The sequence below is a fragment of the Vombatus ursinus genome, unplaced genomic scaffold (genome assembly GCF_900497805.2).
Source record: "Vombatus ursinus unplaced genomic scaffold, bare-nosed wombat genome assembly UNPS02015255.1, whole genome shotgun sequence".
NCBI lineage: Eukaryota > Metazoa > Chordata > Mammalia > Diprotodontia > Vombatidae > Vombatus > Vombatus ursinus.
The window spans coordinates 6,337,402-6,359,338 of NW_020955033.1; the positions used below are offsets into that span (position 1 = coordinate 6,337,402).

Here is a 21,937-nt window from a genome sequence, read left to right on the forward strand (position 1 = left end):
TTTTACTTTATTATTTTATTAATTTATTTTGATTTATCAACAATCACTTCCATATGTTTTTGAGTTTAAAAATTTTCTCCCCCTTCCTCCCCACCACCCTCCCCAAGACAGCGCACCATCTGATGTAGGCTATTCATATATATTCCTATTAAACATATTTTCACATTAGTGATGTTGTAAGTAAGAATTAGAATCAACAGGAGGAAAACTCAATGGAAGAAAAAAATAGCAAAGAGCATGCTTCGATCTGCATTCAAATTCCGTAGTTCTTTCTTTGGATGTGGATAGCATTTTCCATCACAAGGCCTTTGGAGATGTCTTAGATCCTTGTATTGCTGGGAAGGGTTAAGTTTATCAATATTAGTCATCACACAATGCATCACAATGTGAATTTACAAAAAATAAATTACAGCTTCATCTAGGGTCTGTACCTTTTGCCATTCTTTATATGCTGTTGCTGTAGAACACTGAGTGCTTCCTACTTATTCTCAACACTTTGCAAAGCACTGGAGGGTAGAAGCAGAAGTACAAAAATCAGATTATAAAATAATTTTATTGTGATGACTAATAATCATTACTGACAGTATAGAATACATAGGAAGTATTGTGGATGGGAGAAATCCACCAATTCTATCAATACTGAATATATTTGAAATAGGAAGCAAAAATCTGTGACTTTGGTTTCTCTCCATTTCTCCCAAAAAATATCTTCTAGTATGATAGAAGATAGATGTTGACTATTGAGCTACATTACCTCACATGGCTTTTAGGTATGATATAGAAAATTGAATGCAATTTAAAATTATAAATAATTTTATACTCTTATAAAATATGCCACAAGACAATAGGAGCTCTGTGGTGACCCAGAATAACCCTCGATTTGGGGAAAGTTTTGCCAGTCCTTTTGACATGTTTTCTCTGCTCTAGACCTTCCCATCTTCTCACCTCCTAACTACCTAAAGTGTACATTTTTAAACCCTTTGCACTTTCCCAGTATCTAGAATCTCCCTTGCTGAGAAAGTCCAGGTTAGCTAGCTGATTGCTTGTGATATCAGAGGGGGAAAACTAAATAGAAAGGCCTGGATGGTTGCATACTTCCTTATGAAACTCCTTGCCCTTTTTTGCATTGCTGAGTGTCCTTGTTGTTGAAATAGCACCTAAGAACTTGGGAGTAATGGATAGTTTCAAACTACCTGGAAAACAGATAAGGAATCAAGAAATTTAATTCCATCTTGGATTATCATTGTCACTTCTTCCTCCATCTGGGATTAGACATAATTTCACTTAAGTCCTGTACTTATTCCCCAACAACTATATCTACAATCTCTTGTTGGTACTAGGTTGAAGCAAGGCAAATTTCCAGCGTGGGAAAACATAAGGTCACTGCCATACAATAAGGATATTCTGAAAGATGATAAATATCTCTCAGTTAATTACTAGCATTTCCTCAATGAGTATCTCATTTTATCTTCTATCTTGCCACTGGATTTGGATAATTCTGGAGGAGAGAATGAAGCTGATGACTTTGCACAACTCTCCCTCACTTAAATGCAATTCATGCACTAGTCAAGACATCCCCTATGATATGATTTGTTCTCTTCAAAAAATGAAGGACAAACAACCAAAGAGGATATAACTCTTCTGCCAGATTGCTGCTGACACTAAGCAGAAACTCCCCCTGTTGATGAAATATAATTTGATAGCAATGAAAACAGAATTTTCCTTCTCAGTATGGAAGATGAGACATCTTTAACATCAAATGGAAAGGACAAGAAATGGGGTATCACGTTTCACCAATCTAGCTTCACTATTACCACTTTTACTCAGGGATGATAGTGTTGTTCAGAGTAATACCTTTGAATAGAAAAGGCTATGACTGAAGTATATTATGATGTCAGTATCCATAAGCATTCTTATCTCTACTGGAATTTACTTAGTTATGTCAAAGTAAATTTTGTAGTGGATCATATTTTTAACATTTAAAGTGCATTATTGATTTCTTTTGCTTCTATATCACTTTCATTTCCAAATATATACATCCCCACTTCCCTTCCAAGGGACCCATCACTTGTAAAAATAAGATTAAAAAAAGTGGGGGAATAGATCCAAAATTAACTAACACAAAAATTAATCTGATAGTACATGCAAATATTTACATCAAAAATCTCCCTAAAAGAAGGGAGGGAAATGTATTTTCTGTTATCTTCTACAATGCCAAGCTTGATCAGTATATCTATTACCTAATCAATGAGCATTTATTAAGCATATACTGTATTCTAGGCACTGTGGTAGGCAGTAATGGTAAACATCAAGTAAAAAGTGAACAAATATTGCTCTTAAAGATCTTATGTTCTAATTAACAAATTTAATTATTTTTTCAAATATTATAATCACATTGAGTTCTATTAACTTGTTGTTTATATTTCCACTTGCATTGTTGTCTTCAATGTATGATATGCTATTTTCCTGGTTTTGGTTCTGCTTACTTAACTTTGAATTAGTTCATATATTTTCCCATGATTCTATGTCTCCTTTTTATTCATATTTTCCCATGGCATAGTATACTTACACACACACACAGACACACACACACACACACACTCATGTGTGTGTATCACATTCATTTCATTTAACTATTTAAAAATTAATGGATACTTACTTTGCTTCCCAGGCTACATTTCAATAAAATGCTGTTATTTTTGGACTAGACTTGAAGAATTACTATCAGATATAATAGACATTTTATGGGTATAAAATACCATAGTATTTATCTATAATTTCTTCTAGTGTTTTCCCAAATAATATTTTATGATAATAAGATAGAGCTCTGCTTATCTTAGATATAATCAGTCCAACACATTTATTTTAAACATGAGACTGCAAATATGTTGAGAGCTCAAGTGTATTTGCAATGTAAACATTTTTCAATGAGGTCTAAGAAAACTGAGTGGTGTAAGGTCATACAAATAGAAAGTGAAAAAGAGAGGCTTTGAAATCAGTACATTTAACTCTCAATTCAAAATTATTTTCCTCAAGAGCTGAACTTAATGTTTAGGAGCACTTCAAATGAGGTTTCTGAACACAGAGATATATACTTGGTTTTGTATGTGTGCACAAATGCATGTGTACACACTTATACATGCATCTATATGCATATGTGCATATATATGCATATATGTGTGTTTGTGGATGTATGTACAAAAATTCATTAATAATTTGTATTGCATATTAGTGCTGAAGAAAATATTCCACATAAGATGTTGGAGGACACAAGCATTCAATATATCAATTCAATACATAGATTCAGTGCAATGATTTTTTTTTTTTTTACTCTTCCACTGCTAAGAGCATAATATCTAGTTTTCCATGTCCAATTTTGGGAATGTAGACTAAGTGTCCATTTCTGATGCTGTGTGGAGTCTTTGTGGTCTGCCACTGCTAATGGCTGCTTTGGCATTTTTGGGCATGCCCACTTTTCTTGACAATAACTGCATCTGAACTTGCCCTTAGGAATCCTAAATGCCCTCATTTTTTTCCTACTGTTAAAATAGAAATCTCATTTGAACATATATCCTTTCATCCTTTCAAAGCAGGCTTCTAGTTCTCAATATAGCCTTAATTTGAGGTTGGAATTCTCAGAACATTTTTTTTTTCTGTCATATGGCCAGTAGACTTTATCCTCTTCTTTACAATAATAGTATCTTTGACTCTGACAAATATTACTACTACTATTACTATTCCTACTACTCAAAATACTATCGCTGCTGCTGCTGTTACTGCTGCTACCACCATTACTACTTCTATTACTACTGCTGTACCATTACTACTTCTACTATTAATTTACAAAGCAATTTAACATTTGCAAATGACTTTACATATATTATTTGATTCTCACAAAAACTCTTGCTGGGGGAGGAGGGAGAGAATGAGCATTTATATAATATCTACTCTGTGCCAGGCACTGTTCTAAGTTCTTTTTTTTTCTAACAAGTATTATTTCCTTGGATTCTCACAACAACTTTGTAAGACAGGTGCTATTTTTGTCCTTATTTTATAGATAAAGAAATTGAGGCTCAGGGAAGATAAGTCACTCACCAGAGATCATAAATGTCTGAGACAGAATATGAACTCAGTCTTCTTGACTCCAAGAGGATCACTCTTTCCACTAGACCTTTTAACAGCCTATGAGAAATAATATCTCAAACTTTCTTTAGAGATTTTTTCCTAATGTTTTCTTTAATAGGCATCACTCAGAAAATTTTTCCTTACTGCTTAACAGAATCCATTATGTCAGTAAATGGCAAAGATGACATATTCTGTATGAGTCTCACTAGCTAGAAGGGCTCAGGTCCAATTTTTATCTGAGTTTCCTCCTAAATTTTCTATAATGATATGGAAGATTAATTCTATTATCACTAAGGTGGCCAATTTCCTTACTACCAAACTAATTGCTAAATTCTCCACCAACAATTTAATTATATGTGCCTTAGTTATTAACACTATAAAGCTAATTTGTCACAAAACTTTTCATCCAAAAAAATTTGGCCTTCAAGTATACCTGATAATGCCTCAGCATATTCCCACTGTATCCCCATTTCATTATCATATGAAAGGCAGCAGTGTGTGGTAAACAAAGCACTGAAGAGAAAGAAGACCAATAACGTTCTATTAAAATTCACATTATGGCATATTTTACCAAATTCTCATCTTCTCTTTTATCTCTCCCTTACCACTCCCCCAACCCCAAAAGTTTATGGAGTTGTCAAATGGAATGATTTACTTCCTAATCATTTTTGGATCCAATACCTATTGCTGACTTTTTTGTTACTGTTATACTACAAAGGTGAGGCTAAGTGTCCAAAAGCATAAAAACCTAACCATCTGTTTACTGTTTATTTTGCATTACCGTGAAGCTTGTCCACAAATGGTACATAAAATTTAGTAATTTTAAAATTAACCAGAGAAAATTCACCCCAAACATTCTAAGTGAGATGGTTATTGTTCTCGGAGACAATAATATTCCACAAGAGAACAATAGAATATTCTTTAAATATAAGCTCATAAATTTAGCACTTAGAAACTTTAGTCCATGATCAGCCAAATTAAATGGATATTTTTTTTAAATCTCAACCTTCATTGATGCAATCCAATCAGTGCAGATGCTTTTTTTATCCCCACTATACCTACAAATCCTAATAGAATTGGTGGAGGTTCATTTTTGCCAGGTTTTGAGCTCTCTTTCAACTTTACAATTCTGTTCTAACTCCCAGAATGGTGTGGTGTTACTCATATATATACAACATATAATATAATATATGATATGATATGATATGATATGATATGATATGATATGACATGATGATATGATATAATGTAATATAATATAATGTAATGTAATATAGTTTAATGTAATACAATAATATATTAATAATGTAATTAATAATAATGTAATACAAAATAATACAATACAATATATAATAATTGATATAACCATTTAAGACTAGCTTCCTATAAAATAAATGTTTTGTTCCTAAGTCACAATCTAGTTGTAACTTAATTACTTTGGAATACTCAATCAGTTCAATTGTCTGATATACTGCTAAGATATGACATTCTCACATGTGGAAGTTCTTCAAAATATTTTTCTATTCTCTCTTAATGTTCTTAACTCCTGAAATAATGGTGGAGGAAATAATAATTTAAGATTAATGTTTGAAATTTCTAGGTTATATTCAATACAATGTTGGAAAAATGAACTCACACACCCCCACCCCCACCCCCAAAAAGGAAGGAAAACAAGAAAGTAAGGAAGGGAGAAAGAAAAAAAGAAACAAAGAAATGCTAAATTTTCCCTAAGATGATGTGCCTTGTGAAGTCACACTGAACACATTCTAGCAAAAAAAAGTTTTCAGTGATCCACTTATGGTATAATGAACATGGAGTTAGAATTGATGTATCAAATTCATTGCTATGAGAAAAAGCATTTCCTGTTATCTTTAAGGAAAATGATATAACATTAAAATATAAGAAAGAGTGAAAAAATATAATCACATAGTGGCAGGAGAAATATAATATAATCTGATTCTCTTTCCTTTTTAATTAATTTTCATTTTAAAAATAAACAAAGCTATTTTAGTAAAAAGAATTCAATATGTATCTGTGGAAGGATATTTGTGTTTTCTTAACTAAACATAAAAGAACCAAAAAAAATAAAATAAACAAATGAAGAAGCACTTATTAAGCACTTAGTATATGCCAGTCCTTAGAATACAAATAAAAACAGAAAGAAAAAAAGTCCTTCCCCTCAGGTGCCATGCATTCTAATGGGGAAATACAACATATAAAAGGATATTGAAAAACATTGGTATGGGGGCGGCAGGAGAGGAAAGAAAAAGATATCTGGCAATGAGGTATGGTAAAGAAAGTTCATGAAAATCAAGAGGACAGACTATAGAAGAATGAAAACATGGCTGACCTGAGTCCTCCTTAAGATGGAGGTCATAAGGACAGAGCCAAGATGGCAGTGGGAAAGCAGTGACTTGCTTCAGCTCTCCCCAAAACCCCTCCAAATACCTGTAAAAAAATGGCTCTAAACAAATTCTGAAGCAGCAGAACCTACAAAAAGACAAATTGAAACAAATTTCCAGCCCAAGAAAACCTGGATGGTTGATCAGAAAGGTGTATCATGCTGGGCAGGGAGAGGAGTGCAGTTTGGCGTGGGTGCACAGGCCTCAGCGACCCTGGATCAGGCCTCAGAGGACTGAATCACAGGCAGCTGTGGTGGTTTCCAGACTTCTCAACCCATGAACACCAAAGACAACTTAGAAGGTCAGTGGGAAAAGTCTGTGACTGCAGTGAGAGAGTGAAGCTAGGTCTCAGCCACAAATCCTGAGTGTGGCCCAGGATGACAGCTGCCTCCTGCGCCTCCAGCCCACAGACTGAGGGGGAATCAAGTGGCTGATCAGAGGAGGATAGCAGGGATCTCCTTGCCAGTGCTGAGACAGGAATCTCTTGCTTTGCACATGCTTGGATCTGGGTCACAACTCTGAGGGATGGTCTTGGAGTGAGGGGGAGTGCTGGCATGGTGGAGCTTGTTGTGGTGGTGGAGAAGAAACATCTTGCCCCTTATCATACCACCTTGGAAGAACTGAAAATTTACAGGTCCCTAGAAGTAGCTCTGAAAACAACTGTACAAACCCCTGAAGTTTGGGACAGTACATTCTCCACATTGAAAGCAGATTCTTACCTTAACAAAGAGTTTAAAACTCAAGTAATTGGCTGGGATCATGAGTAAGCAGTGCAAAAAGAGTCAGATTTTATTATCTTACTTTGGTGACAAAGAAGATCAAAACATATAATCAGAAGAAGACAAAAAAGTCAAAGTTCCTACATCCAAAGCCTACAAGAAAAATATGAATCAGTCCCAGGCCTTGAAAGACCTCAAAAGGGATTTTGAGAAGCAAGTAAGGGAAGTAGAGGAAAAACTGGGAAGAGAAATGAGAGTGATGCAAGAAAATCATGAAAAACAAGTCAACAGCTTGCTAAAGGAGACCCAAAAAAATACTGAAGAAAATAACACCTTAGAAAAATAGCCTAACCCAAGTGGCAAAAGAGGCCCAAAACGCCAATGAGAAGAATGCCTAAAAAACAAAATTGACCAAATGGAAAAGGAAGTCCAAAAACTTACTGAAGAAAATACTTCCTTAAAAATTAGAATGGAGCAATTGGAAGCTATTGACTTTATGAGAAATCAAGACACTGTTAAATAAACTCAAAAGAATGAAAAATTAGAAAACAGTGTCAAATATCTCACTGGAAAAACAACTGACCTGGAAAATAGATCCAGGAGAAATAATTTAAAAAATTATTGGACTATCTGAAAGCCATGATCAAAAACAAAAGAGCCTAGACATCATCTTTCAAGAAATTAACAAGGAAAACTGCCCTGATATTTTAGAACCAGAGGGCAAAATAGAAATTGAGAGAATCCACTCATATCCTCCTGAAAGAGATCCCTAAAAATAAACTCCTACTAATATTGTAACCAAATTCCACAGTTCTCAGGTCAAGGAGAAAATATTGCAATTAGCCAGAAAGAAGCAACTCAAGTATTGTGGAAACACAACCAGGATAACACAAGGTTTAGCAGCTTCTACATTAAGGGATCACAGGGCATGGAATATAATATTCCAGAGGGCAAAGGAGATAGGACTACAACCAAGAATCACCTACCCCACAAAACTGAGTATAATCCTTCAGGGGAAAAATGGCCATTCAGTGAAATAGAGGACTTTCAAGCATTCTTGATGAAAAGATCAGAGCTGAATAGAAAATTTGACTTTCAAATACAAGATTCAAATGGAATATGAAGAGGTAAATAGGAAAGAGAAATCATAAGAGATTTATTAAGTTTGAACTGTTTACATTCCTTCATGTAAAGAGGACATTTGTAACTCATGAGACCTTTGTCAGTATTAGGGTAGTTGGAGGGAAAAAATTATATGTATGTATATATATATGTGTGTGTGTGTGTGTGTGTGTGTGTGTAGAGAGAGAGAGAGTGAGAGAGAGAGAGAGAGGGGGCACAGGGTGAGTTGAAGATGAAGGGGTCATATCTGGAGAATAAAATTAAGGGGTGAGAGAGGATTATACTAGGAGAAGGAGAAAGGGAGAGGTAGAATGGTGTAAACTATCTCATAAAAAAACAGAAAAGAAAAGGCTCTTACAGTGGAAGGGAAACAGGAAAGGTGAGAAGGAATGAGTGAATTTTATTCTCATAGGATTTGACTTAAGGAGGGAATAACATACACACTTAATTGGTTATGGAAATTTGTCTTACCCTACAGGAAAATGGGGGGGGAACAAGAGTAGGGGGATGATAGAGAGGAGGGCAGCTTGGGAAAGGGGGTAATCAGAAGCAAATACTTCTGAGGAGGGACAGGGTCAAAAGAAAGAATAGAACAAATGGGGGGCCAGGATAGGATTAAGGGAAATAGAGTTAGTTTTTTCACGGTATGTCTACTATGGAAGTGTTTGGCATAAATGCAGATGTATAACCTATATTGAGGTGCTTGCCTTTTCAATGAGGGTGGGTGGGGTGGGAGGAAGGGAGAAAATGTGGAACCCAAAGTTTTAAAAACACATGTTTAAAAAAAATGTTTTCACACGCAACTAGGAAATAAGAAATACAGGAAATGGGGTATAAAAATCTATCCTGCACTACAGGAAAATAGAAGGGAAGGGATTAAGAGAAGGCAGGAAGAAATAGAAAGGAAGGCAGACTAAGGGAAGGGGTATTCAGAATGCATGACATCTTGGGGTGGGGGGAGGGATGAGATAGGGTGAAAATTTGGAACTCAAAATCTTGTGGAAGTAAATATTGAAAACTAAAAATAAATACATTTATTAATAAAAAAAAAGAAATTTCCTTCTAAAGACATAAAAAGTACAATGTGCAAAATTGACCAGTAATATTTAGGTTCTATTTGGAAAGGAAAGAATAAACACTTTCCCATTTGAAAAAATAAATACATAAAAAATTTTTTTAAAATGGAGGTCATGAAAGAACCCATCCAATGAGCAGGAGAAACTGCAAAGATTGAGGGTACTTCCAGTGTGTGAAGTCCAGAGAGGTAGAGAGCTCTAAGGTGAAGAGCTAAAAGGAATCTCAATAAATTATATGTTCTCTCCTTCCTACATTTAGACAAGTGAATATAAAAATGAATCATATTCATTAAGAATGTGAAGAAATCAGAATTTATCATTAAGAAATCAGGGATCAAATACTGATAAAGATACTAATATATCCTAAATAATCACCCTGGCAAAAAATAACTTTATTAATACATAGATGATCATATTCACAATAACATAATAAATTGGCTATAATATTCATCCTGTCACTAAGGCATGAGAATTTTCCACCTTAATTTCTCATTTATATTGATACTATTCAAGTAAAATGACAATTAATGTGATTCCATAAGTCATCTATTCATAAAAATGATTTATAATATCTTAGATACATTGATATAATGTTAATAATTTATACAACATTTAGTATTCCCAACATGCCTAGACAGAATAATAACAATTTCAATAATAATAGTATCATTTAAACTCCATTAATTCACATTCTAGTATTTCATCTTCACAGCAACCCTGTGAAATACACAGTACAGCTAAACATTTTACAAATAAAATAACCAAGGTTGAAGGTAGTTAAATAATTTGCTCAAGATCACACAGTCAAAAAATGTCATCATCAATCCTTGAATCCAAGTCTTCTTGTTGTAACTATAGTATTGCTTATTTGTACACCATTTCCAATACGTGGCACATGGTAGATACTTAATAAATCTTTATTTATTGACTGTTTATTGAACCCCCAAACTTCCCTGTGACATGATTAGAATGAATATTTTTATTTTAGTTTTAAAAATCAAAAAAGATAAGTCTAAAGATGTTGATTGATTTGGTGAAGATTGAGCAACCATCAGTAACAAAGACAAAGCTGGAATTATAGCTTCTTAATACATGATTGAGTTGTCTTTGTAATGAACTGTAATTGGACCTCTTCTTCAATGTCCCTAAATGATGATTGTAATGGTTCCTTGACCATGGCACAAACATGCATGAGACTAGAGTTTAGAAAGTATAATTTAGTGCATAATTATTACTAATATTGAGTCACAGATCAATCATTATATGAGTTTTCAGTATTCTTGGTACCCAAGAATCTAGGCAGCTCCTTGTATTTTCTTTCACAGCAACACATAGAATATAGAAAACAGAAAAATACAGGAAAGGGAAGCTATATAAAAAAAAGATCCCTGAAACTTCTCCAAAACAAAGTCATCTTACTTGATCCACTAATATTTCTTAATTCAAGAGAATTACTACTGCTACCATACTGAAGTGGCGGAAATTTTTTTTTAAAAGAAGAGGAAAAATGTCCTGAAAGTTCTGCAACTTCCTTTTTCTCCCCCTTTGTCAGCAGGCAGTCAAAAGTGGAAGAGATTTATAATATATGGTCCCAATGACCACACCTGCTTCTTGCCACCTACATACCTCTTCTCTCCTGTCTTCCTTAGTGTGAAAAGAAGCAGGTTGTGATTACTACAGTCACAGAAAGTGAAATTTTATGTTTCATGATGTTTCAAATAAATGCTAACATAAGCATACATCTATACATTCCTACCTGGCTTTCAAAATCCTCCACAATTTGATCCCAACTTTTTTAATCCAATATTAATTCTCACTAATGTCATCTTATTCTCTTGGAATCCTATAGGAGGTTCGGTGAATTGAGAACTAGACCTGGCATCAAGAATACATGAGTTCATGAGCCAAGACGGTGGAGTAAGCAGTAGGTCCCTGTCCCTTTCACATTCTCAACACTGAAGACCCATAAAATAGTGCCCCAGAATAGCTCTTGCAATAGATGAGCCAGCAGAAAAATGGGGTGGAACAGTCTTTTTAGTCTGGGAGACTTAAAGCTCTGCAAAACAGATCTATGTCACTCAAGTGAAAGGGGTATGCATTCCAGGACAGGACTTGTCCCAGCAAACTGCAGACAGGCTTCATCTCAACAAATCAGTGAGAGATCCTAAGGCCCAGAGCAGTAGAACAGACAAATACCAACACCAGGAAACCCCTAACCCCCACTTATTTTAGCACAGCCAGGGGAACCAGCAGACTCCAACTCTGAGAACCACATGTGCTGGCATGGTCCCAGGAAGGTATCCTCCAGCTGCAGACTCCCCACCCCTTGCTTCAAAACAACCCTGCACAGGCAAGCATCCTCTAGTAGTGGACCTCAGGGTACTTCAGTGTAGCCCAGGGAAATGCAGAAAAAAATTTCAACTTGACTTAGCACATGCCAGACACAACAACTGGGACCCCAACTCAGTATTGGGTAAGTTACCAGATGCCTACAGCCTCTAGGAGTTAGCACCCAAGGCCCCAGGGCACAAAACCAGTGACCAGTCTCCTGGCTCCTAGCACACAGAGCTTGGGACGGTGGTGTGTTCCAGAGGAGACTTCAACTTTAAAAGCAAGGAAATAGGTAAACAAGATGAACAAGAAGCAAAACAGAACATTGATCATTGAAAGCTTTTATGGTGACAGTGAAGATCAAAATACAAACTCAGAAGAGGACAACACTGTCAATAAATCTACATCTGAAAGCTCAAAGGGGATTATGAATTGGTCTCAATCCAAAAGTCAAATAAGAGAGGTAGAAGAAAAATTGGGAATGGAAATGAGAGGTATGCAAGAGAGAGTCAAGAGCTTGGAAAAGGAAGGATAAAAATTGATTGAAGAAAACAACTCCTTAAAAAGTAAAATTGACCAAATGGAAAAGGAAGTGTAAAAGCTAACTGAAGAAAATAATTTCTTAAAAATTAGAACTGGGTAAGTGGAAGCTATGATGCTATAAAACATCAAGAATCAGTCAAAGAAAATCAAATGGGTGAAAAATAGAAGAAAATGTAAAATACATCATTGGAAAAACAACTGACCTGAAAAATAGATGCAGGAGACACAATTGAAGAATTATTGGACTACCTGAAATCCATGATTAAAAAAAAAAAAAAAACCTGGACAACATCTTTCAAGAAATTCTCAAGGAAAACTGCTCTGAGGTCCTGGAACCAGAGGGCAAAACAGTCATTAAAAGAATCCACCAATCACCTCCTGAAAGAGATCCCAAAATGAAAACTCTAAGGAATATTGTAGTCAAATTCAAGGAACATCAGGTCAAAGAGAAAATACAGCAAGCAGTCAAAAAGAAACAATGCAAATGTATTGAAACCACAATCAGAATTATGCAGGACATAGTAGCTTCTACATTAAAAGATTGGAAGGGTTGAAATATGATATTCTGAAAGGCTATACAACCAAAAATCAACTATTCAGCAAAATTGAGCATAAGCTTTGGGGGGAAGCTGGATATTCAATGAAATAGGGACTTCCAAGCCTTCCTGATGAAAAGACCAGAGCACAACAGAAAATTCATTTTCAAATACAACACTCATGAGAGACATAACAAGGTAAACATAAAAGAAAAAAATAACATGTTGTTCAGTAAGGGCAAACTATTCACATCCCTATAAGGGGGTAAACAGGATGGAGAGATGACACAGGAATTGTCACGGGGCTGTGCCCTGCCTATCGGAGTCCTGGCTTCTAAGCAGGAAGTTGAGGGTCACAGTCTGTTGTGTGAAAGCAAGGAAGTCTTAACTGACCTCTCCTCTGTGGACACGCAGCAACCATGGCTGGTTCGACTCTCCTCTGAATGGCTAAGCGTTCCTGTGCACATCCTGTTCATGACCCTGACACGACGCATGCATGCTATGAGGGGATCTACTGACTGGCTGTAGGGCTCTGATCATGCAATCCCAAGGTGCCTTGAGGGCTATAAAGGTCACATCCAGCTTACAATAAACAGGAGCTTCTGCCATCTTGCTGTCTCCTGCCTCATCCATACATCTCTGGGTTACTGAGCACTGAGCTGATCTCATGCTCACCACTGCAGCAGCCGCGACAGAGAGAAAGTACACAGATAGTATTCATAACTATGAATTTTAATGGGATGAAATCTCCCATAAAATGGAAGGGGATAGCAAGGTGGATTAAAAAACATAATCCTACAATATGTTGCTTAAAAGAAACATATTTTTATTAATTTATTTTGATTTATCAACAATCTCTTCCATAAGCTTTTGAGTTTTAAAATTTTCTCCCCCTCCCTCCCCCCTCCCACCCCAAGACAGTGCACAATCTGATATAGGCTATACATATACCTTCCTACTAAACATATTTTCACATTAGTGATGTCATAAGGAAGAATTAGAACCAACAGGATTAACCACCAGAAAGAGGAAACAAAACTAAACAGAAGAAAAAAATAGCAAATAGTTTGCTTCAATATTCATTCAAACTCCATAGTTCTTTCTTTGGATGTGGACAGCATAAGAAACATATTTGAAGGAGAGGGATGCACACAGAGTAAAAATAAAAAGTTGGAGCAGAATATATTATGCTTCAGATGAAGTAAAAAAGAAAAAGCAACAGTAGTAATCGTGATCTCAGACAAAGCAAAAGCAACAATAGATCTCATCAAAAGAGATAAGGAGAAAAACTGCATTCTGCTAAATAGTAACATAGACAATGAAGTAATATCATTACTAAACATATATGCATCAAGTGGTACAGCATCCAGATTTTTAGAGGAGAAGTTCAGGGAGTTACAGGAAGAAATAGCCAACAAAATTATATTAGTGGGAGACCTCAACCTCCCCCTGTCAGAACCAGATAAATCTAACAAAAAAAAAAAAAACGGAAGTTAAAGAGATGAATAGAATTTTACAAAAGTTAGATACAGTAGAACTCTGGAGGAAATTGAAAGAGGATAGAAAGGAATATACCTTTTTCTCAGTGGTATATGGCACCTACACAAAAATTGAGCATGCAATAAGGCATAAAAACCTCACAATCTGATGTAGAAAGGCAGAAATATTAAGTGCATCCTTTTTCAGAACACGATACAATAAAAATTACATGTAATAAAGGGCCATGGATAAATAGATTAAAAATTAATTGGAAACTAAATAATCTAATCCTAAAGAATGAGTGGGTCAAACAAACCACAAAAATAATCAATAACTTCATCCAAGAGGCTGACAATAATGAGACAATGTACCAAAACTAAAGGGATACAGTGAAAGTAGTTCTTAGGGGGTTTTATATCTCTCAATGCTTACATGAATCAAATAGAGAAAGAGGAGATCAAATAATTGGACATGCAACTAAAAAAGCTAGAAAAGAGAACAAATTCAAAATATCCAATTAAATGCCAAATTAGAAATTCTGAAAACCAAAGGAAAGATTAATAAAATTGAAATTAAGAAAACTTTTGAACTACTAAATAAAACTGAGTTGATTTTATTAAAAAAAACAATAAAATAGGTAAACCTTTGGTTAGTTTGATTTAAAAAAAGAAAGAAGAAAATCAAATTACTAGTATCAAAAATGAAAAGGGTGAATTTACCACAAATGATGAGTAAATTAAAACAATAATTAGGAGCTATTTTGTCCAACTATATGCTAATAAACTTGGTGATCTTAGTGAAACAGATGAATACTTACAAAAATATAAATTGCCCATATTAACTGAAGAGGAAATAAAATACTTAACCTCATTCCAGAAAATGAAATTGTTTAAGCCATCAATGAACTCCTGAAGAAAAAACTTCCAGGGCCAGATTGATTTACAAGTGCATTCTATCAAACATTTAAAGAACAATTAATTCTAATACTATATAAATTCTTTGAGAAAATAGGTAAAAGAGTCCTACCAAATTATTTTTAAGATACAAATATGGTGCTGATACCTAAGCCAGGAAGAGTCAAAACAGAGAAAGAAAATTATAGACTGATTTCCCTAATGAATATGGATGCAAAAATTTTAAATAAAATATTTGCAAAGAGATTACAGCAACTTATCTTGAGGTTAATACACTGTGACTGGGTAGGATTTATACCAGGAATGCAGAGCTGGTTCAATATTAGGAAAACTATGAGAATAATTGACAATATCAACAACAAAACTAACAGATATCATATGATTATGTCAATAGATTAAAACCTTATTTTCAGCATCTATTGAGATAATTGTATTATTTCTGTTGGTTTTCTTATTGATATGGTTAATTATATTGATATTTTTCTTAATATCTAATCAGTCCTCCAGTCCTGTTATAAATCCCAGCCTGTCATAGTGTATGATCCATGTGATATATTGCTATAATCATCTTGCTAGTATTTCATTTTAAATTTTTGAATCAATATTCATTAGGGAAATTGATCTGTAGTTTTCTTTCTCTGTTTCAGCTCTTCCTGGTATAGTAATCAGCACCATTTTGTGTCATAAAAGGAATTTGGCAAGACCCTTGCATCCACTTTTCAAATAGTTTATATCATATTGGAATTAATTATTCTTTAAGTTCTTGGTATAATTCACTTGTAAACCCATTTGGCATTGGGTAATTTTTCTTAGGGAGTTTGTTAATTACTTGTTCAATTTTCTTTTCTAAGATGAGGTTATTTAGACATTCTCCTTCCTCATCTGTTAATCTGGGTAATTTATATCTTCATAAATATTCATCTATTCTGCTCAGAGTGTCATATTAATAAGCATGTAATTGAGCAAAAATATTCCCTAATGATTGCTTTAATTTCTCCTTCATTGGTGGTGTTTTCACCATTTTCATTTTTGATACTGGATTTTCAGTTTTCTTAATCAAATATCCAATGCTTTATTATTATATTGGTTTTTTTTCTTCTTCTTAAAACCAGCTCTTAGTTTTATTTATTAGCTCAAAAGTTTTCTTACTTTCAATTTTATTTATCTTTCATTTGGTTTTCAGTTTTTCAAGTTTGGTGATCAAGTAAGAATTTTTAATTTGTTCTTTTTCTAGTCTGTTGTTGTTGTTGTTGTTGTTTGCCCAATTCATTGATCAACTCCTTCTCTATTTTGTGGATGTAAGAATTCCACTAAATACATTTTCCTCTACAAACTGCTTAGTTTGCATCCAATAAATTTTGGTATGTTCCCTCATTGTTTTCATTCTTTTTAGTGAAATCATTGATTATTTCTACAATTTGTTTTTTAACCCACTTATTTTTAAGTATTAGATTAATTAGATTCCAATTAATTTTTAATCATTCTTTTTACTGGTATTTATCGAATGTAATTTTTATTACATTATATTCTGAAAAGAATATATTTAATATTTCTGTTTTCCTTCATTTTATTTTAAGGATATGCCTTTTGTTTATGCCCTAATAAATTGTCATTTTTTTTTGTGTAGGTGCCATGTGCTCCTAAGAGAAAGGTATGGCCCATGCAAAACTTTGCTCCTGTCCCAGCCTGGGACAACAGACCTTTCCCATCAACCATCTCAGTTGTCTTGGACTGGAAATTTGTTTCATTCTATCTTTTTGCGAGATCTGCTGCTCTAGAATTTGTTTAAAGTCATTTGTACAGGTATTTGGAGAGGTTTGGGGGAGAGCTCAAGGAAGTCACTGGTTTTACTCCACCATCTTGTCTCTGACCCCAAAATTACTTCTTTCTAAGCTGTATGTGAATATTATAAATTATTAAATCAACAATTATGTAAATCACATGAATTGTGCTGTAAATTTTACCAAATTCATATCACTTTCACTCAGTTGCTGTAGTTTTGGTAAACATTTAAACATTATCTAACAGTTAATGTTACTTGTATTTTCCCTCCTTCTACCTGATACCCCTTCATTCTCATTCTGCCCCTTTTCTAGACTCCTCTTTGAAATACTGAAACAGAGTACATGCTTAATAAATGTTGACTGATTGATTGGTGGCTCTTTGTTTTGAAACTTCTTTACTAGAAACTCCTGGTTTTCTATCTGATTGTTGCCTGGTTGTTATGACATCAGAGGTAAGACACTACAATTATCTCTTCTACATCCTGGGTTTTAGGAGCAAGGAACCCTATGATCTTGAAAATCCATGTAAATTGTTTTGGCCCTCTCTTTGCACCACAGAAGAAGTCTAATTTTTTTTTTCCTTTTTCTCTTTTGGGGTGTTTACAATACTTTATTACAAAATGTGGGTTATTTGGTTGTAGGTTATATTATACAATTATATACATATGTATCTGTATATATGTATATATTTCTGAGTTTCTAAACTTTTTTGTGTCATCTGCTGGCCTTCATGGGTTGTCTGTAGCTTCCACAAAACTCCCACAAAATTACCATTTAATTTCTTTTGCCACCTTGTGATATATCAAAACCACAATGGGGAAAATTGTGATGTGGAAGGGATAACTATAATGAAATGTGCCTGGACAGAGTAAATTATCTCTTTGTAAATCACCTGAGCAATTCTGACCCTGTAGCTGCCCTGACTCACCCTTAAGCTACCTATGCTGCCCTGAACTATGGAACTAATAGATCCGATGATAGCTTAGGGGTCTATTACTCAGCAGCAGCCTCCCACTATAACCACTGTGGATTCCCTTTTCTTGCTTTAGTTTAAAGACCATTTTGCTGCAGACTTTGTGGTGTAATACCTGCTTGTATCCTTCCCTGCCCTTTCCCAGGCCCTTATTAGAGGTATTAGCAATGGCCCCAGACTTAGGGATGGGTGCAGTGGCCTAGAATATTTGCCTTTTGTATTGCCTTCCCATTAGCACTCTCTAAAATGCATCTAGTAAATACATTTGCATTTCCAAGAACCAGCAAGATAAAGGGTCTATTGTTTTCAACATTAATTTAACTAATTTTTCAGGGACATACTTTAGTTCTGGCAACAGACCTTAATAAATGGGTAGCTTTCTTAAACTATTTCCTAGACCAAATAGAACAGATTAAGTATTTAAACAAATACTACTAGAGAAATAAGTCCATCTCAGGAAACTAAAACATACAAACAGAACAAAACAAACACCAACCAAAACAAAACAGGGTATATCTAAGCTTTGAATGTTCCTTTTAATAATTTTTGGGGGCACTCAGGTGGTGCAGTGGATAGAGCACTGGCCCTGGAGTCAGGAGGACATGAGTTCAAATCCAGTTTCAGACATTTACTATCTATGTGACCCAAAGCAAGTCACTTAACCCTGATTGCCTCCAAAAAAGAATAATTTTTTTGATTTTTACTACTGCCTCCTTTATTTGGGAAACATCTTCTATCTCAATGTTTCTTTTGAAATAAAAGAAGGTATATGGCTAGTGAATAGAATGTTGCACATGTGGAGTTGGTGTAAGGGATGCCTGAATTTTAATTGTGTATCCATAAATCTCCCTGGGCCCCTCTCAGAGCAGCTATCTGTCACTCATTGGGTGGTATCACTTTCTTACCTATTCTGAGGGTTGGTCTGCCAGTCCCTATGGTTGTCTGCATAAAGAATAGAAAATCACAGAAAGTGATACAATTTTTTTTTGTTCTAAATTGAAAATTTTAAAAATTCTAGTGGAAATCTAAATTAGATAGGAAACTCTAAGGTTCGTGTGAGCTCCTTTTCAAAGTTGTAAGATACAATGGCCAAAAACATTTGCAGAATATTTGTAGGAGCTTTGTTGTATGATTAGTTCCTATACTTATTGCTTAGTTGTGGGTCCACGTAAAATATAACATTCCAAATCTGTTCTTATGTGTTGCATGCAACAGTCACACCATAGAAAGATTAAGGACCAAAATTATTTATTTATTACTAAAGGCTGAACAAATTTAATTTGACTAACTGTGCTCAAAAAAGGTCTTATAGGAGCATAGCTCCAGACTAGAAATAGCTGGCTATTTAGCAAAACACCAGGTTATTTAACTTCAAGAGCAAAATGAAGAAAAGAAAAAAAAGAGGCAAAATGAATTCTAGGAAAGTGGTATTCTGAGATTCAAGTACAAGAGCAAGTTACCTCTGGGTACACTATGAAAAGCTAGTAATGATTTTGGTTATCAAGTGGGATAGTAAATTAGACCTAACATATAGTTTGGAATTATAAAAACAAGTAGTACAAAATGAACTACTCTCTCCAGAAGATTTTCAAATAAGGTGAATAAAAAGGTGAAAATAGAAAAGTAATTGATATTTGTTATACATGTCAGAAATCCTCCAATAATTCTCCAGAGATTAATATCTTTTCTGGAGGGATAGATAGGTTGTATTTTCATCTTCCCAAGAATTTATAAAGCACATAAACTGAGGCTAATAGAGCCACAGAACAACTGAGAGAATTTGCACAAGTGACTACGCCTTACAAGAATCCAGAAAGGAAGGTGCCTGCCCAAAGTGGATGAAGAGAATATAAAAGAGACAGCTTCAAAAAGACTAGAGGATGATAGTAGGAGCTAGTAAGTAAAGTGAGAAGAGTACCTATGGTGATTTCTAGGTTTTTGGTTAAATCACAGGAGTGTGATGGGTCAGACTTAAGACATATATGATATTCCAGTCTCAGTCCTGATGCTGGTTTGGCTCTGGTCCTGGTTTCCTGCAGAGGAACACCATGGAGAAACTGGTGCTGCAGGCCTGGGTGGCCTTTCAGACATGCCCTTTGCAGCCACTGTCCTTCCACCTGCAGCAGCTGTGGGCCCTGCAGAGGAAAGTGCAGGAATACCAGAAGGAGATCCTGACAGTGCTGACCCAGAATCTGCATAGGAGTGAATTCAACACATAGTCAAGAAGTTATTAGTGTTCCTGGGGAGCTCAACCATGTACTGGATAAACTTCCTGAGTGGATTGTCCTAGAGCCAGCTAAGAAGAATGTTCTGGTAATGATGGATGAAGCCTATATCCAGCCTCTTGGAGTGGTCTTAGTAATTGGGGCTTGGAATTACCCATTGTTCTTAAATATCCAGCCATAAATAGGAGCCATCACAGGAGGATATGCTGTCATAGTCAAGCCATCAGAATTAAGTGAAAGGACCTCCAAGATCTTCCATCAATATTTAGACAAGGATCTATACTGTGCTATTAATAGTGGCATTAAGGAGACCATGGAACTTCTGAAGGAAAGATGTGACAGCATTCTCTATACTGGAAATACTGGAGTGGGGAAGATTGTCATTGAAGCTGCTGCCAAGTGCTTGACTCCTATGACTCTGGACCTCCAATGGAAGAGTCCTTGTTACATTGATGAAGATTTCAATTTTGATGCTGCTTGCAGACATATCACCTCAGGGAAATATATGAACTGTGGTCAGACTTGCATTGCCCCAGACTACATTTTCTTTGAGCTGTCCCTCCAGAGTCAAATTGTGGAGAAAATAAAGGAACCTGTTAAGGAATTCTATGATGAAGAAATCAAAAAATATTCTGATCATGAAAGGATCATCAACTTTTGTCATTTTAAAAAGGTGACAAATTTACTTAAGAACAAAAGATAGCTTTTGGAGAGGAGATGGATGAAGCTACATGACATATAGCCCAGATTATCCTCACTGACATTAACCCCAACACCAAGGTGGTGCAAGAAGAGATTTTCACTCTTGTGTTTTCAATAGTGCCTGCGAAAAATGTAAATGAAGCAATACAGTTCATAAATCAGTGAGACAGACCCCTCTCCCATATGCATTTTCTAATTATAATAAACTGACTCAAAGGATGATAGAGGAAACCTCCAGTGATGGGGTCACTAGCAATGATGTCATCATGCATTTCACTCTCAGTTCTTTGGCCTCTGAAGGAGTTGGTAACAGTGAAAAATAGACCTATTGAAAGAGAAAATCAAGAAAACCACATATTGTTAAATGGTACCATAGACAATGGAGTAATAAAAAGAAGTACAGTGGTATGGGTGAATATCATGGAAAACACAGTTTTGACACCTCCCATCAATGATCATATCGATTAAGTTTAAAGATGGAAAGTGCCAACAAATATCCTGTCCAGGGTAGACAGGACAAACTTCTTCTTCAAATGCTTCAACAAAGGCAGAATTGGTCTCTCTTACTGGCTTTTCTCGGTGTCCTAGCAGTTGTAATTATAAAATTTCAATAATACTAAAGCTGGCTGGGGTTCAACTTGCAAGTTGTCTTTACTGTATTGCTACTTTTGTTACCTGATTCATGAAAAAAAAATGATTCCTGTTAAAATATTAATATAAAAATGCAAAGATTAACCTTAAAGCAGATTCCTATTTACTCTTCTAAAAATCTGGCATTTCAACTGCATCTCCACACTCTTCTGGCAATGGGGTCATTTCAGGTGAATGTTCCAGACTGAGTTCATTATAAATTGAGATTGTTAAAAGATTGACAAGAAAGAGATACTTTAGGTGGGGATCTTTGGTTCTTGGTCTCATTTCCCTTCAATTCTACACCCACTTCCAGGCTTTCTTGAAACTTAAGACAGAGCAGGGTGTGAGCAGACCCTTTGAAAGAGTTTCTCAG

The 21,937-nt window shown here is 35.1% G+C and overlaps 1 pseudogene; it reads left to right on the top strand.

Moving 5' to 3' along the window:
• Positions 1 to 20,052: 20,052 nt before the first annotated feature.
• LOC114031688 lies at positions 20,053 to 21,386 on the top strand (annotated as a pseudogene).
• The last annotated feature ends 551 nt before the right edge of the window (positions 21,387 to 21,937 follow it).